This window comes from Pungitius pungitius, chromosome 6 (assembly GCF_949316345.1).
Source record: "Pungitius pungitius chromosome 6, fPunPun2.1, whole genome shotgun sequence".
Lineage (NCBI taxonomy): Eukaryota > Metazoa > Chordata > Actinopteri > Perciformes > Gasterosteidae > Pungitius > Pungitius pungitius.
The window spans coordinates 4,268,524-4,287,561 of record NC_084905.1 but is presented as its reverse complement, the minus strand read 5'-3'; the positions used below and the strand labels follow the sequence as shown (position 1 = coordinate 4,287,561).

Genomic DNA, 19,038 nt, shown 5'->3' with positions numbered 1-19,038 from the left:
CATCAGCATACATGGACTACTCTTCCCAAAGCCCCGAAATCAAATAGAGGATGAAGAAGAACCAAACCATAAAACGGTCTTCACTGTTCATTGGAGTCCCAAACAGCCTTATGCATTGAAATGACATATCCGGGACTACACCTTGACATAATAAATATAAACATCAAAAACAAGGATTAGGGAACCCTTTTCTCCCTAATTTTATGGTGTGTGGACCGTCACTGTGGGGTGGGGGGGGAGCGCTGCTGCCTGCAGTCTAACGCAGGGGTCCCCACACTTTTTCGGCTCGCGAGTTACTTTTCAGTCAACGCAACAACAGCGCTGCATACCGCGAAACAAATCCACATGAGCCAAAAACATGACCAGCCTCCTGTCTGTCAGAAGCGATCGCGCATGCGTGGTGACCTGACGTGATTTGAACAGGACTGCGTTACTGAACTACCGTAATACTGTAACGTTCTGTGCCAATTAAGATCCAGTTTATCATTACCCGGGTTTATTGTTGACTGTTGTCGGCCTCAGCCACGCCATCCAAAAACACCATGTTTTTTTTACACACCAGTTAGAACTACAACTTACAACTGACGTACATTTTTGAGAAGAGTTCCATCCAACCAAAATACCTAGAAATTGGTGATAATATATAAACTATGACATGAATTGCAAATAGAAGACCCTCAATAAGGAGGCAGTAGTTTTCTTCACCCTTTAATAATGTATTATAAACAGTTATCACACCGTTGCTTATAATATTGTACTTACTTCTTGACGTGTGGAGAAGAGATTGTGTGACAAAAACAGATCCCTTATTGCCAATGCTGTTAAACATACAAAAGGGGGAAGCATAGACATTTCCGCACTTCGCTTCAAAGTGTCTGGTCTGTGACAGTAAAACCACTCGGCTTTACTCTAGCACAGTGGCGTCTTTTTCTTCTTTCCTGTCTGTTTTACTGAAGTGGGAGGAGAGGCTTGAAGGGAGCGCGTCTTCGACGATCAAACAGTGCAGTTTAATTTTGGTGTCAGGGATTATGGAGATTTGAACAGATCCAATTCAAAAGCTTACATACTCTTTGTGGATGATGCGTTGGCCAATTTGACTTTGATATAAATCCCTCAAAGAGAAAGAAAGAAACTTACAACGTTTTTCATCTGAACTATATAATACACATGTAGCTGCCATGTGAGTAATTATCAACCAATACTGAGCTCTCAGTGCAGCATAAGTAAGCTGCAAAACTGTGGAGGGACTCGACTCTTGTCTGAGGTAAGAAGCAGGTTCATGCCCCCACTGCCTGAGCCTAATTCTAACACGGGTTAATGAAAGCCAGCGTTCTGATTGGTTGAGAGCGGGTCACGGGAGGTGCATTATTGAGCGATAATGTATAGTTGCTGTTCACATTGACCTGAGCGTTGCATACCTCTGCACACTGAAAGTAACAGGTTGTATTTTGGGCGAGCGTTAGTTGATATTCTAGCTTTTAGCTCGCTGGCGAACGGCACATTATTGGATTATAAATTACAGCCTCTCGTGCATTATTACTTGAATAACCCAGAATCAACAAAAATACCCAACAGTTCTCCTGTAACAATGCAGACCAAGGCCAAGTTTCAAGGGAAATGTGGTTAATAAGAGACATTTATTTTCTTTGCAACATTTGCAGTAAACTGTACTTGAAATGATCCTTTTCTCTGGCTTTAACACTACTACTGTAATTATTCCCACATTCTCACACATTCACACATTGATCATAAATGCAAACAAGGAACATTGCAGCTAGGCACATCTGCATGAGTCATTTGGGGTTAAGAGTTTGGATTTGATTGGCTTGCCCAAGGGCACATCTACATGGTCTCCTCCGATAGTTGGACGAGCTTCTCTACCACTGAGCCACAGTTGGCCAAGTACCACATGGAATCGGGACATTGGCACTTTGAAGGGCGATGGTGAAATCAGAAAAATAAGGGATATTTGTTTTTGGTAAAAAACCCATTACAAAGTTATTAATTACAACTATTACAATTAACTGAAGTCATGCCACACAAGATTGCCATTGATCTTTATACAAGTGAAACAATGCCAAACAATTTGGCTACTGTCTTAGAAACTCAATGGGTAAATTAAGCCTTCGGCAGGATGTGATGTTGGCTGCAACAGCTCTAATTACAAAACAGACAAGCTCCATTGTGTGCTTCGAACCTGAACTCATTACAAAGTTCTTATTTCACACTTCCTCTGCACTACAGGAGGGGGGCATTATTTATCATTTAGATGAAGATGTCGTCAAAGTCATCGAAACTTTTGTCGAACGGTTTGGCTGACGTACGACACGGAGCGGCCCCCAGGCAACCGTTCGATCCGTCAGTCTGCGGAGCGAAAGGAAGAGAGGGGTTGGGGGCGTGGAGGAGAGGTTCCCCACATGAAGACTATTTTACCTTCTCAAAACACCACCGGCTCTGCCCGGACCGCGGGACCAGATCTGATGCACCTTTACAGGGAAGCGTGGGATTAACCGCTAACTAAAACCCACCAGCCCCTCAAAGTGCAATAAAAAAAAAAGCTATGACCCACTTGTTCTTGTTATATCATAGGGGGAGCTTGACAGAAAAAGTTTCGGAACTGCTGCCTCTTGATTATAATCACAGCACTCCACTTACAGGGTTAAAATCCCGAGGCTGGAGCTAATTTAGAGAAGCGCGATTCTGAATATTGATGAGCCAGATCGCCAGTGGTTGGTGAGAATCAATCCAGTTGAAGAATGGCGGTGCCGGAGCGGCCGAGTCGTTGTGCTGCTTCTTAGTAGGCAGACGTGAGGAGCCTTCCTAACTACCCATCTGCCCACATCTGTATTCCATACCTGGCACCCAGCAGATGCTGATGGACTCGCCAAAGTCAGGCAGATTTACATATTTAATCCAAACAGGAGCATGTTAAAATAAGGCATGGCATGTCAACAACTCGTTGGAAGACAACGTTGTGCTTAAAGGGACTAAATTATCAAAGGAACGGACGGCACACCGGGGCTCTGTGTGTCAAATTACAGCTTAAAGTGTGTGTGTGTCCATCATTATTAGATCCCTGAAACTACTAAGCACCATAACATCGATTATGTGTGTATCTCATCATGTTGCCGATAGGGTGTTAAATACACATGGTCAAATTCTAGGCATGACCAAAACCACGTGTGTGCTTCTGGCAGTCAAACGTTGTTTGTGTCTTTTTGCACCGCGGGCCACGCAGGATGTGTCCCAACTTCAAATGTTTGAAAATAAAGTAGCTGTTGGATCGTCCTAGTGCCACACAGCTGGGACAGAGAAGTCTCAGTGCAAACACTGGCAAAGTTGAGCTCCATTTTTTATAGCTACACGATTTGAAACCACTCACTCGGCTCATCCTTTATTTGTTTTATAACCACAGTGACTGCTTGGCAGGAGATTAGTAGTCTTCTATGTGGAATTAAAAATCTACATTATTATTCAAGTCTAATTATTTTCAACCAAATGTTAATGAGTTGTTCACTGCAACCAAAAGAAACCTTAAAATCCCGGAGACACCTTTAATTTGAATGACGATAGTCATCTTAGGGGAGATCCATGCGGTGCTCAGAGCATAATTTACCTTCATGACCTGTTTCTTTTTACATTCGGTATTCTGTAAGTGGCACACACTTTGCAAGTCAACCCAGGGCTTTCTAGGTGTCTCGTTTAAACCTTATAACTCACTGATTGGCCAACTACACGTTAAGTCATTGTAGATTGTGAAAATGTAATGACCTGGAAGAACTAAACATATATAGATCCAAATTGATCACTTAACTGGAAGAATGACATCAGTATCAGTGTGTCATTCATTAGTAAAACTTCGTATGCTTTCACTGACTTGGACCATAAATTTGCATGTGTTTACCTGAGTAAATAGAGCGGAATTAGAAGCCTTCATTGGTATGCATGAGCCTCACTAAATATGCACTCGTCAACTGTACTTTTTATTTGTGTTCCCTTTGCAGTTGTGCAAATCAATGGTAATCAACTGGGGTGACATTTCACAGCAATTATAAGCAAGCTGTCCCCGTTGCAGCAGGAGCTGGGGACGAATCACTCCATTTCCTCCCCCAAGTGCCACAGTGACAACGTATCCGTCCACTGAGAGATGAGGACATTTCATATGAGCGAGACAGGGCAAATAATGTTTTCACTATGGAGGGGATCATTAGCTCCAAAGACTTTGTTAGAAAAGAGTGGGCTTGTCACTGCTAACGTCGTATTAAATGTCATCAAAAAGGACTATGACATTGTGGTATTTTTAATAAACTAGATGACGTTTAAGTACATGGAATTGATTTAAGCATTGCGACGCGATAACACCAAAGAACTGCCAGAAAAACGTTATTCCAAAGGGTCAATTCAGTAACCAAATCAATTAGTATTTTGTGTAAAAATTGTATTTTAAATTTTGTGTATATACCAGTTTTAATGTTTCACATTCTAAAAATGAATAAAGAATGTCCTAACTGAAATAATTAATTAAAAGTGTAACACCCGTTTCACAAAGTGACATCAGTACATTTTTGTCTCGTGAAGAGAAGGAGGATTAGAGGACATATGGAATATGGGAATATGAGGAGGTATTTAGGAGCCAGTCCTGTCACTGATCAAACAAAAAATCTTTGTCTAAAAGTTGTGCACTTACTACATGAATCAAATGCTACCACCATTGTGTGTACTCATTTTCATGTATTTAATATCATGTATTTAAAAATATATATATATATATATATATATATATATATATACAGTATATATATATATTTATTTTTTTACCCTGTCCTATTTAGATATACTGTATATTGTGTTTGTATTTGTGTATAAATAGACTCTTTGCCAGTGTGCTTGTCTTTTCCCTATTGAAAACAGCCTCCTTGGAGATACGTGGTGAAACAGACTCAAGCTCTCAGTGTGTGGTCTTTCCACTGTATACCTTTTTCCTTGATGAAAGAATGCTTCAGTAGTGAGGAGAAGACCAAAAGCAAACAACAAGCTCCCTAGATTAAGAGTTTCTCCCTTTTTTTGACGGAGTTACAAAATAATTGGCTACAGTGTTGTGTGAAACATCTGCATGAGGGTTTGGGAAGCATTTATAGACATAATATATCTATTACAACAAATGTGAATAACATTGTGACAATAACATCTATTTTGATAAAATTTGAGGTTTATTGTTGATGAATTCAGGTGGTGATGCACTGAACAGTGGCAAATCATACAAAGCCAATACAATGGCTGCTTTTCTTAGATTATTAATTCATTAAAAATGAAGATTCCGTGTGGCTTCCTCACACAGTCCAAAGACAATGGGGCTCAGGTTAATTGGTCACTCTAAATTGCCTGTAGGTGTGTGGTGTGAGTGTTATTGGTGTTCTACACCGTGGAAGCCCTGCATTTGACTGGCAACCGATGTGTCTGCCCTGCCTCTCCACCGGTGTTGGCTGGGATGGACTCCAGCTCAGATGCTGAATTAAAGATGGCTACAGTCTGTAAGCATATAGTTTCAGCGTGTCATCAGACCTATCAGTCAACTCTTACTTCAATTCTTTAAAAAAAGAGATGAGTGGAATGGTCGGATTGGTTGATCTTGTGTGTAGATTTGAATTTTCAAGTGGCTTTATGGATTAATTTTTTCAATCTTTTTTATTTTTCACACATCCTCCATCAAAGCCAAAAACTAAGCATCTTGTTTTTCACAACAATTAGTAGGTACAATATTCGATTGGCTGTCAATGAAGAATGCGTCAAGTGTGCAAGGTAGAAACGTGGATAAAAGAATCAGTGTAGTTTGAATTGCCCTTTAGATATTGAGGTCAATATTTTGCAAAGTAAACACCTTTATAGCTAAAACTGCGTTTATCGCTGTGTCAAGACAAAGGTTTTATCATCGAGTTTCTCTCCACAGCCTTTTTCCAACATTTTTCAAAGTTGGTGAATAAGGAAAAACATTTTAGCAAACATCTGTTGTCATTCCCTGTAGTGCTGCGAAGACAATTCCACATCAGTAGCTGCTACTTGATGTGGAATTGATTGTGTTTTACGTTTGTTTCTTCATGTTCCTGGTTCTCCATCCCACATGGCTGTGTGGCAACACTCAACTGGCTTTGTCTGTGAAATGTTTCTGGACTCAGATAGAGGAGCAGGCAACCCACTGAGATAAACCCTGTGGCTGTGTGTGTGTGTGTGTGTGTGTGTGTGTGTGTGTGTGTGTGTGTGTGTGTGTGCTCTTGTTCTTCTATGCCGGTGGGGACCTATACCTGATTGCACACAGACCGGTGGGGACTTGTGTCCCCGTGGGGACCTAAAGTGAGGTCCCCACGGGCAAACCCCTCCCACAAGCTCCAAAATGGTGTCTAGATACACCCCCAATGATTTTTTCTGAGGTCCCCTGGAACATCAATTTCATGACAAAACTGTGTGAGTGTGTTTCTGAATGCGCCCCTAGTGGATGCACACGGGTACTGCAGTCCCCATGAGGTTGGCTGTTCTTGAAGTGTGCGTCGCTGTTTTTCCACTCACTACCGCCCCCTATCGGTTCAAAAGTGGTATTTTCGCAACATACACTTTCAATGCTGTCTGTTTGATGGTGGTAAAACAGACCACAAATAAAATGCTTTATTTCATAAAAAGTATACAAATAAATAAACCAAAAAATTCATACATACATAATATTAATACTGATATTGATCAAATTATTCAATTAAATAAAAATCAATTTCATTAAAACAATTATAAGGTTATTTCAAATGTATAAAATGTTAGACTAGCCTTTATGTAAACTCTTGCCTGTTTATTTTATACTATTTTAAGGATATGTTGTTATTAGTATGTCATCATTGATATTATTGACAATCGTAATAATAGTCTATATTTGATTTCATTCATCATATGAATAGTGTAACATGAATTATTGCAGAGATCAATAAGGTCTTTTATTTTCAGATAACTTGTCTTAATAAACAGTGCCCACTGTTCAATCACAACGCTATGGATGATAATAGACAAGCAAGTATAGAGTTGTATACATAGACAAAATAGGAGTACAAAAGACATTTTACTTTAAATCAATATAGCAAGATGCTTTGATGGATGACGATTTAATGTGTACACTTTCTATATCAAATTAATTAGGTTAATATTTGCGTGAACTATAAATGACAAGTTGTTGACTTGCTGAGGGATTGCATAGAGCAGGGGTAGGAATTGTATGGCTCGCGGGCCACATCCGGCCCTTTGGCTGTCCGTGACCGGCCCGTGAGAGGTTGATTGGAAATTACAAAGTAAATATTTTTGTCTAATTTTACCTCATGCATGGACTAAAGCTGCAGTGCTTTTATTCTTCTCCTTGGCTTTGGACGAGAGCTCACTGAGGAGCTGGCAGCACTGCGCTCAATGAAAGTGATAACGACAGGGAGCGATTTATTCACGGAGGTAGATGCATGCACAAACATGCTGGGTCTGAAATGGGACCAATTTGCAGGTGTCACAACAGAGGCCTGTCCAAGTCCTGTCAATATTTTTGCATTTTATAAATGTGGTGACCCCTGCTGTGGAGGCAGCAGCTTTCCAGTGGGATTTTGTGGGCTGGGTTTGGTGATTGAAGGCACCTGGGCCCGGTTCCCTGAGATTAAAAGACCCAGTGTTCATTCTCTCTTCTCTCTCCAGCAGACGTCCGGTGGTGTGGTCGTGTACCTTTTTTTCGTTGGCTTATGTTAAATAAAGAAGATGTTAAAACTCTTTAAAGCAGTACAACTCCAATCTTGTCATGGCCCAAAGAGCCAGGTTGTGACATAATACATCAGCCTGTGTTGCAAGTCAAAAATTAACCATGTCATTGATGTTGTCACTAAAATATTTAACTTCATCAGGGCACAACCATTGAATCACAGACAGTTTGCTACACTTTTGGAGGAGCATGAGAATGAACATTGTGACATAGGCTACGACACAGCACGGTCATGATTTGATTGTTATATATGTAAACTATTTAAAATCTATAACACCCCAATAATGCAACTAAAACATCAAAAATGGTTAGGGTGGTGTTCTTGTATATTTACCCAAGTGCTTTCCTGTGTTATTTTTAGGCTATAGTATCAATATAAAACATATTTTACTGTAGGATGCCTTAGCCTGGAATCAACCAAGGCCTGCAGTGTGAGCTATTTTGCATCGGAATTACATGAGGGCAAAGGGAAAAATTGCCCATAAGAAATATCATTTTGCCCCAAATATCACTACGAAAGGGGCCAAAAATGCCATTGAATGTTTTTGAGTCTCGCCTTGACTGTTGTTCCGTGTGCGGGAAGGATCAAACGTTCTTAAAAAGAAAAAAGGAGCACTTCTTGATCAGACCTGTGAGTTTGCAGAGAGCAAATCCAGTCTTCGTCACCATCTCAGGTCCAAAAGAAAAAGGCCCTCAAATTTAGCAACAACCAATGTCGTTGTCTACCGGGGAATTCTTCTGCTGACTTTATCAAGTGGAGCAAAAACAACAAGAAATACGTGTCCTTTCGTCACCAGGCAACCAAGCAACATAGTGGGTGATACAACATTGAGGTTTCAAAAGTATTCACATTCATTACTCAAGTAGAAGTATAGATACTTCTGTTGAAGTATCAACTCAAGCTTTTAACTTAAGTAAAAATACTGATTGTGTAGGTGTAAGGGGAAATAATTCCATCAAGTACAAAGTCTTAATGTGTAATCTCGCTCACAGAACATGTCAGTCCATTACAATAGACAATAATAATTCAGATCATGTGAACCTGCCGTTCGGATGATGTAAACATGGTGATGTTCAGAGAGGCAATGCTAAAACATAGGGACACATGCTCAAACAAATAAAACGCCCCTGGATACTTCCGGTTAAGTTAACCATCATGTGTTGATGATGTCACAGAGGTGCGCGGTTTTGTGAAATAATAAAGATGGACGGATACAGCGCCAATGACTAATATTAGTACTACGTGTTTTACTTGGACAATTAAATGTCAGTGGACACTCACAAATACTACAGCCCCCATCACGATTACAATTATTCACTCCTCAGTGCGCGGTTTCGCCCACCAGCGGAACCCCTCTGCCCCTAAACCCGGCCGGTCCGCCCGCAACTTTCAACGTGCTTATTAACTGACGGACCATCTTGCGGTCCGCGAAAAAGGTTATTAATAGTATATTAAGTTGACGCTTTGTTGCGTAAAATAAAGACCAAACGAAAAGAATAAAATGATCTTCTGTCATTCACGTAAGAAAATAAACTCACGTGTCTGTAGCTCAATAACAACACCGAAGGAACAACGTCTCGACCCCGGTTTAAGTCTCCAGCAGACGAGGAGTAGCCTCGTTAGCAGTTTAGCTAGCTATCACTTATCGCTCTCCCATGTTTGAAATATCTAACCGTCCTGCCTCCACATAAGGTTATGTCCCAGGTGTGGTCGTGAAAAGCAAGTTCCATTTTTATGTATGCATCAATGCATTCCAACTAATGAGGCTTGCTACCTACCCTTAGTTAACGGTTCACAGACTGCTGTCAGTGAGAAATGTTTCCACTCTCCTATAGGGTTGGGTACCGAGAACCGGTACTAATATAGCACCGGTTCCTACGCGGTACCTACCGTACTGAAATGCAACGCAGATTTCGGTGCTTAGTTTCGGTTCCTGAGCCGATTGAAAAAATGTATTTACACACTCTGATGACACCGTCCTCTCAGCAGCAAACGATAGCCTACCGTGTGGCAAGCTAGCCATCACCCTTCTATTCTATTTATTTAAGTCAGTATTTCCCTCCCTCTTTCAGCACGCGGCACTATCGCCCAGACGGATGCAGGCACACTATTGCGCGCACACACAGACACGTGCGCATACACAGGAGAGCTGCGCTCTCCAGCGGACACAGAGCGTGAGTCCGCAACTACCGCACCCCTCCCGTCGGACAGCCCCCCACTGAAGTATTAAACAGAGGGTGTAACGACGTTCCTTCGGTGCTGTTCGCCATTAAGCCACATTGAGCTGCAGACACGTGACTCCATTTCTTCACGCAAATGACGGCAGATCGTTTGATTCTTTTCGTCTTTATTTTACACAGCATAGCGTTAACTAAACATAGAAATAATAATAAATTCTATCACATGGTGGATAAACAATATGCTCTTTTGCTTAATCAGAAATAATTTTAAATGCACCGGTTTAGCACCGAAAACCCCCCCGATACCAATCCCTACTCTCCTCAAAGGTTACTGACATCTTGTGGTTAACAGCCAATCGTGTATTTGGATAAAACACAATTAGTTGAGACTGTAGTTGATTGAGGGTTTCAAGGTTTAAATTAGTTTTGTTTTTACAGAAGCATGGCGTAATCATCTCAATAAACGAGAGCCAACTTTGGTTGCTGTGAATCTGATCTAGAAGACAGCGTTCTGCAAAATAGTCAAGCTGTTTGACATCTCTTAACACGAGAAACGATAAAAGAAATAAAAAGAAAATTGAATGAGTCTGATTAATGTTTTCTGTTTTGATTCAAAGAATCTTAAGAAAAACCCTTTAGATTTGTAAACTACTGCCTAATAGTCTCATTACTGCCATTTTATGGCAATTACATATACATCCAAATATAGTCCAAATAAGTATATTTAATCGTTTTAACAAAGGTATTATGTTATTTCACTAGTTTAATGAAAAAATGCCGCCAATTTTTTGATAAAACAACCCTGCTTTTCAGTTAGTGGGGGCAAGTGCGTAACAATGCATTCTTTAGGAAATATTGAGAAAATACCAATCTAACCCCCCCAATATACATGGTTACGCCCTTGAATGGGGCCTAAATATTATGTGAATTTCCTACCCTGCTATGGCATGACATATTATGCAGCACGATAAAGTGTCATTAATGTCTACATTGAATCAACGGTGCTAGAATATTTGGTGTTTGGTTGTCCTCCCCCAAAGCCCATATATATGGATAACTTGCCAACGATATAAACTATTTGACAAAAGTATATAGATAACACTGCAATAAGTAAGACAAATCTTTCGATATGAGACAGGCTGTCTCAGTTGAGTTGGGGTCTGATAGGCGCAGATACGAAGACAATTGGTTGAAGTTGTCAACATCAAAGGGGGCTGACTTTGGCAGTCTAGAAAGCTTTTGGAATACACCCTGAAACCAGAGATGGGGATGGTGAGAAGAAATTCAGTCTGAAGAAGAGTAAATGGGATTGGGTCAAGGGTGTATGTGGTGAGGCAGTTAGAGTACATACTGAAACCTCTTGTGAAGCAACATAAGGCCTCCTGATGGTATCAGCCCCAGGGTGCTGAAGACCTGCGCCATCCAGCTGTCTAAAGCCCACCAACATCTCCTTATTCTGAGCCTAAAGCAGCAGGCAGTCCCGATGCTGTAGAAGACACCGTGGCCTCAATGACCACTGACTAGTTGCCCTCACATCCCATGTGATGAAGGTGCTGGAGAGGCTGCTCTTGACCCACCTTCAAGCCCAGATAAAATCATCACCGGGCCCTCTGCAATTTGCATTGCCTTATGTGGGAGTGGATGACGCCATCATCTACCTGCTGCCACGAGCCCAGTCGCACCTGGATGGTGGCTCTATCCCTTTCTTTGACTTCTCCAATCAGTGATTCTGGCGCTTCACAGTTCTGTGTACCTTGTACACAACTCACTTCAGTTAGGGCAGCTCCGACCGCTGGGCGCTACATGACTTGTAAAAATAAATGCTGCAGCCTGCCGAAGAGCAACGTCAGTTTTTACGGCATAATGCCGGTATGAACAGTGCGTGAGTTACCGTAAAACCTTGATTAAAGACTACATAGAAGACTGTAAAAATTGTCAGCCCCTCCCCACTCTTTATTCTTAAACCGGAAATATGATCATTAGCGCCTAAAAGAACGTTTTGTGTATTCTTGTGTGAGTACTACACTTTTAAATGCTATTTCCCATTCTAAATTCATAATTTATGTCTGCACATATAAATACTTGTTCTGAATACAAGGGCTTGTAAATGTAGTAGTTGTAGTTTTTATTCTTAAAATATCAATGTTTGTCTACATTTTTAATTGTTCAAAAATGCTTCCAGTTTTATTAGAAATTAAATAAAATACATATTAAAATGTATACTTAATTCTAGTTGAGTAATAACGTCTCAACTTCACCAGGTATTTTATGTAATCCTTCGGTTTTAGTAATTACTATTACCCTTCTACGTTATTAACAAGGCCCAGCAGAACAGGCTGAGCCCCAATGCTCCCTCAAGCTAATGGTGACTGAAGGAGTGGGGGGATGGGCGAGGGTACGGTGGGGACAGTCAATGTCAGGTTTTGTGTTAAGAACCTTAAGTTTCGTTTCTTTACACAAAACCGAACTGTTACCATCCACGTGGGGTCCTCGGTCTGGCCACGCCCCCACCAAGCACCTGCTACCGTCCATTTCCCTCAGACTGCCGAGCAGCAGACAACGTGACAGTGCTGGCTGCAGAAGCTGGATAGAAATGGTGAGTTTTTAATTATTGGACTAGCTTCTAATGTAAAACAGTGCTTTTTACGTTTACTTTGATACTATTAATATATGTACTGCCATATAAAATGAGCTGTTGCAATGTGCTAAACTCAACTTAGATGGGAAGCTAATGTTAGCTAACAATAAGCAAGCATGTGCAACTAGCACCACAAATAGTGCTGTTAAGTTTACTTTGATACTATTTTCATATGTACTGCCATATAAAATGAGCTGTTGCAATGTGTTAAACTCAACTTAAATGGACAGCTAATGTTAGCTAACAATAAGCAAGCATGTGCAAGCAGCAGCATGTGCACGCGTTGTGAAATAGAATGCTGGACAGCTAATTAGTTATTTATTATATACTTTATAAATATATTCATGTTTTATCAATATCTTTTCACACATAATGTGAATATTATGCTCATCAAAGGGAGTGTAATACTTAATCTGTGTTAAGACCTGGATTATAACTAATTTCCCTTTAACCATTTTAAGTATCCTTACGGTGGCTTTTGGGCCTATAACACTTAATAAGCAGTTTTCCATTTGCCCAAAGAGTGATTGTAATATCTACCCATGTATAAATAGGCATTTTAATTCAGATTGTCATAGGTATTGAGATAGATAATATAATGTTTGTCGTTAAGAACAGAAGTAGATGTTGTTACTATAATGCATTCCGAGAAACTTAATTCATTTCATAAAAAAAAAAAAAAAAGAGTACTGTAATGAGTTGGATGTATAGCTTTGGCTGAATGTGTCCCTTGTGCTTTTAGGAGGATGGAGCATGTTTGCCATCCAGTAGTGACAGCTCGAAGTGCACAGGTGAGAGAGGGGAGACACAAGGAGATGATTGTACATTGGTGTTTGTAGAAAGTCAAAGGAATATTACACTAAACTAGGGTTCTTTAGATCTTTTTTTTAATCCCAAATTGATCATGATGTTAAGGTTTAGGTCATATAACAAGTATATGGGGATTTCAAATGCAAAATACATACATTCTTTTTTAATGTCTCATTTTGAAGTTATTTGTTCATCATACACCATAATAACATTTCCATCCGCTTACATATTTGCAGATGCTGATTTCGGAGAAATGAAGGAGCCTTTGACCGTGAACATACTAACCAGGTAGGCTATGTCATCTTAAGGTTCTTAAATGGCTGTTAACCTGCTTGACTGTGCACATAGAAAAGAAATGTCACAATGAATACAATGCTAGAGTAATTAATTTTTACAGGTAGTTTGGTAAAATTGAAGTCAAATATATTTTATATAGTGTTTCCCACCAATTTAGATTCTATTAAATACAATATTCACTGGGTTGATAGCAGATCAAGCAGTAATAGACGAGTTAGGTACTTAATATTTAAGCAATAAGGTACGAAACACTAAGAAAGTACTGCCTCAAGTACCTTATTGCCTTTATAACGCGGTTACCAGCGAAATTATAAATGGTAAGTAAATAGCTGCCTTTCAGCACTAAATAGTTGTAGCCACCAAACGTTGTGTATCTCATTTCATGAGTCTCGAGCACACGTGTCCAACTCGAGGCCTGCAACGTCAGTTTATGTGGCCCATGAGTGCCCAATTCACATATGTTAAACTTGCGGTCCAAATCTGGCCTGTCGTGGCGCCCGACTGCCCGTCCGGCGCGGCCTCCCGCCGGAGTGTGCTCAGCCCGCCGAGTAACAACCGCGCTGTCACTGAACAGTCGGCCGTATCTGCCCTCCCCCTCCCGTGCGCAGTGATATGTAACGCTTGGGTCAATGTGAACAGCAACTGTAAATTATCACTTATTATAATACGGATATATCATAGCGGCTTTCCTTGTGTTCTCTGCATCGCAAAACTGTTAAACAATGTACAGTATGAGCAACAGTGTGAGAACGTCAACGCTCGGCTGCGGCGTGATGTGTCCACCATTTGCGGATCTCGAAGGTCTTCCTGTAGATTAATGATTGCTTGTTGGCAGCATCGATAGCGCTCGTACAGGAAGTGATCTCATAACAGATCTTTGATTTCGGAGAACTCTCCCTGTAAAATGTAAATCTAAATAATATCGCTCTTTCATTAATGAGGAAGACAGCTTCCTTTTTTCCAGAGCAGTGGCGAGCTTGTGTTGCTATGGTTATTTTGCCAAACGTTGGTATTTAGCATGAAACAAAGATGAAAGAAAGTACTGCAGGACAAGAATCATAAATACATTTAAAAAAATGATGAGTTAAAGGCTATCCCCAATGTCCAAAGATGTGTGTAATTTGACTTTTTATTTAATCAGGTAAAATTAGTTAAGAATCAATTATCATTTACAATGAGGACCTGGCCCAGAGGCATTAGGAATGGTGCCTACGGTGTACTATGGGTAAATGTAACCCATTGATTGAATTGTATTAAATTAAAATATGAGGTATAAGAGATGCCTTTTGTTTGCAGACAGCTGGTTGGTGAAAAAGATATTCACTGCTGCCACATGAAGCCAAATGTAATAGTTTAAGTAAATGTGAGGATTATAGAAATTTCTAAAATAGTAATACAATATTTATCTTTTAAAGAAAACACACAGTTCAGTGACAAGTGACTAATTTGCATGCATTTTACCTTGCCTGTACGTTTATTTACAATCACATTCCCTAATTGAGTTTTTAAAAAATATCAGGTGTGTTCATTCTGTGGGCGCCAAAACTATTTCATTGCATTAATGAATACATTTAAAGTCTCTTATTCTAAATTTTGCTTGTTTTAAGGTAGTTCCGATGAAAAGATGCTGCTGGCTGGAGAGGTCTGGTGAATCTCACACAAAAAAGGTAATCTCTTTTTCCAGGTTTTCACCTAACATATCTATTAGGGCTGTCAACAAATATTCTATATTAAAAATATATATACGAATAGTTGTTAAAAACAGATATTCAAATGTGAAAATGAATAATACAGCAGCGGCACGATTGTCTGCTTTGCGGGTTGCACGCTACTGTACTGACTTCATATTGCATTAATAAAATAGACTAGAAGTTACAACAGCTTCATGCACTGGGCCCTGTTCCTCGTACATGGTTAACTGAGTTAGCTGGATAATTTTCAGGATGAGATGACGTAGATCAGGCTTTGCGGTTCCCCGAAGCAGGTTTGGATAAATCACCATAGCAACACATCAAAAATCCTGCACTTAACGTTAACTGCTGTGCGATACTTTGTTGGGCTTGTAAACCTCGCAGGGGGGCGGTGTCAGTTTTTGCCATAAGTACATTGTCCATTTAATTTTGTATAGCACAGTATCACAAATATGCCTCAGAGGGCTTGACAGTCTACACGTAAGGCATCCTATTTCCAGAAAGCCTCACATCGGCACAGGAAAAACCCCACAAACAATGAAAAATCTGAAAAAAGACACCTTTAGAGATGGAGGAGGCTTCTCCCCCGGGATAAACATCCTGCGATGACTTATAGAATGAACAACGTAAAAGATGTACATTATGTTCAATTCATCCAACAGAAATGATTGAAATACACATTATCTCCTCGTATGCGTTCATCATCATCTCCTGCTCGTGAGCGGAGAAAAAAGACGCACCTCTTTTAAGTTTATTTGTTGTTGTACTGTTAAAAAATCCTTGTTTTGGCCTTTCGCTTTCTTACGTATGACGCGCACATGCGATTATCCTGATGTCTGACATTTGGTTCAAACTAACGGGACAGTTTGAGCGCGGATCCACCTTTGGGGAACCGAGTCCCTGATGATTGACTTAGTTGAATCACGTACGAGTAAAAAGGGCCCTAGTTTGATCATTTGCCATTTCATGCCAAGGAAATGTTCCATGTTAACACAGCACAGCTCGCTCGGAGCATTCAATGTTTGTAACTATCAACTTCAAGCGAATATTAGAACATCATTTTTGAGAATATATATGCTAGTTCTATTTCTTGTCTTACTGGAATCTTTACTACAAATACTTCACTTTACTGCAACTATAGGTTGTCATACTGTGTGTAGTGGTACAGTCATGACCTATTGTCATTATAGCCTCAGTAGTTGCTGTTTAACAGCATTACATTTTTGTCTCATTTTATTCAGGGTCACCACAAACAAAGAAGAAGTGGACCAAAGAGGAAATCGAAGCTGTTGAAAGGACCTTAATGGACTACATCAATGGTGGTCAGTGGTCAGAAATGCATCACGACATCGTCACTGGCCGATCAAGGGATGAGTTGTCAAAATATATATTAAAAACTGAATTAAAAAAAATTAAAAAAAAGGTAAGCCGCATTTTCATCAGATGGAAGATTAAATTCCTGGTGGACTGCCAGCACGTTTACAGACATTGTTTACAGTAGTCTTATTGCTCCCTGTTCTGTAATTGTTAACTTTATATAATATTTGAAAGTTGATGATGATGCTTTAAACTGCATAGTTTAAAAAAAATAAAGATGCAATATATCAAACAATATTATAGAGTGGGGTTTAATATACATAGATAATGAGTCATTATACAATGATAATGAGTCATTATACAATTATAACATTCAATGGTGTATATATTCAGCATGAATTGACAAAATATGTATTAAGTGCCTTAGAGTTTCTAAAAAGTACCCTTTATTGAGTACCTTACCTTGTTTGAGACACATTTTGAACACTGCCCCCTGGTGTGATTTTGTATTATGACATAATTGGACGGTCCCCACCGGAATAGAGAAACCAGAAAAATATTCAACTCTATAAATTTGAGAAATTTTGAGATTTAAGGTGATATTGGGGTTTGAAAAAAATTAAGGAAAATGATTTGATTGAAAGTATGCCATTATTCTGTTAAAAAAAATGAGGTCCCCACGCTTCACCTCTGTGCATAAGTCCCCACCGGCATAGAAGAACCCGTCTGTGTGTGTGTGTGTGTGTGTGTGTGTGTGTGTGTGTGTGTGTGTGTACCGGTGTGTCCCGTTCCCTGTGTTATTTCTTGACATGTATTGTAACAGGCTCATTTAAAATATGTCCATAGATTAAGTTCTGCATGCAAACCTCAGCGCACCAGGCAATGAAGAACTTGGACGGGATTGTCTTCCTGTTGTTGTTACTGTACACCCAAAGTATATGAAGTTCAAAGTGAATTACATTGATTTCAGGTATGTGATCTGCAGATGGGAAAACATAATGTACTTTATTAAAGAATAGAAGCTAATAATGGTTAGTAAAGGACATTTCGGTTGAGTGACTGATTAACAGTAAGATGGGACAGACTGTATTTTCTCTTTAGATTTTAACATATATATATATATCTATGAATCTGTTTGGTTAAAACCGAGTGAATGGTACCGAGTGAATGACGGTGATCATGTAGCTCAGTAACACAATGAGAAGCACTTACGTAAGTTCAGACCAACAACAGTCATTGGTATACTTGCCTTACTGGGTTGCGAGGCAGTTCAGAGGAGTCCTGTTATTGATTAATTCATCCTAGTTGGTGACTGACGAGGAGTTGATGGAACCGGTGCCCCGGCGGGACGCCCCGACCACCTCCGGTCCCCTGCGAATGCCACCCTGGTTTGATCTGTGATAATCTAATTAACACTTTAACAGGAACACCTGGGCTCTCCACTGAAGGATCTGAGACTGCACACACACACACACACACACACACACACACACACTCTCTCTCCAGCTTCCCAGATGGGCCTTTGATAGCTCTGATGATTGCAGGCACAGGATGGCGATCGCACTTTACTCAAAACAGTGTCGCACTAAAAGAAACACACAGACACGCAAATTAACGGTCACAAAAATGAAAGCAATGTATTGTAACGTCAGGGTGTGGTGGCTCACTCGGCACATAAAGACGAATAGGTGATGGGGCAGCGATGCTTTTATTTGTTAATACGCTCTCCGCTGCGGCCACGTTACTCGCAGTTCACACAACAACAACAACAACAACAACAACCTGGAACTTCTCTAGCTACCTTGACTAGGACCTCAAAAACACAGAAACACCCGCCTCCCCCCATCACTGGCCCGCCCGATTGGCCGGAGTAACACACATTGAACGTTTTTACTTCACGATGACGTCCTGGTCGAGCTCTATAGATGCTGAAGACAAAGACTGCAATCATTTATTTACAGGAAAATTTCCTTGAGCCGTAACGTTACGTGATGAACACACTGCAGCCGAGCATCCACTGTCTCTCATACTGTACATGTTGCGATGCAGAGAACATCTGGAAAGCCACTGCATGTCGTGCTCTTTGTAAAGTTCTGCTGGTTTGTTTGTTGCTTAATAAACTTCTGGACGTTTCACTGCTTCAATTGATCAAATGTCTGATTATGAATAATAGATATATACTGATTCGCCCAGACACAGATTCACACCACGTAATAAAACTCCCAGCTCTATATAGTCATCTACACATACATATGTACTATATCAGCTTATGTATCATATGTCCTCATAACTATGAATCAGACTCTTTGGGCTGGATTTTATCTACCTATTCTATA

The 19,038-nt window shown here is 40.2% G+C and overlaps 1 protein-coding gene and 1 long non-coding RNA gene across 2 annotated transcripts in view; both read left to right on the top strand.

Moving 5' to 3' along the window:
• Positions 1-19,038, top strand: part of cdh13 (cadherin 13, H-cadherin (heart)) — a 230,535-nt gene that overhangs the window by 148,560 nt on the left and 62,937 nt on the right. The window lies entirely within an intron of this gene.
• On the top strand, positions 9,324-17,470 carry LOC119198445 (uncharacterized). Its single transcript, XR_005114526.2, has 4 exons — positions 9,324-13,378; positions 13,634-13,685; positions 15,302-15,361; positions 16,627-17,470. It is a non-coding gene; the product is annotated as an uncharacterized LOC119198445 (long non-coding RNA).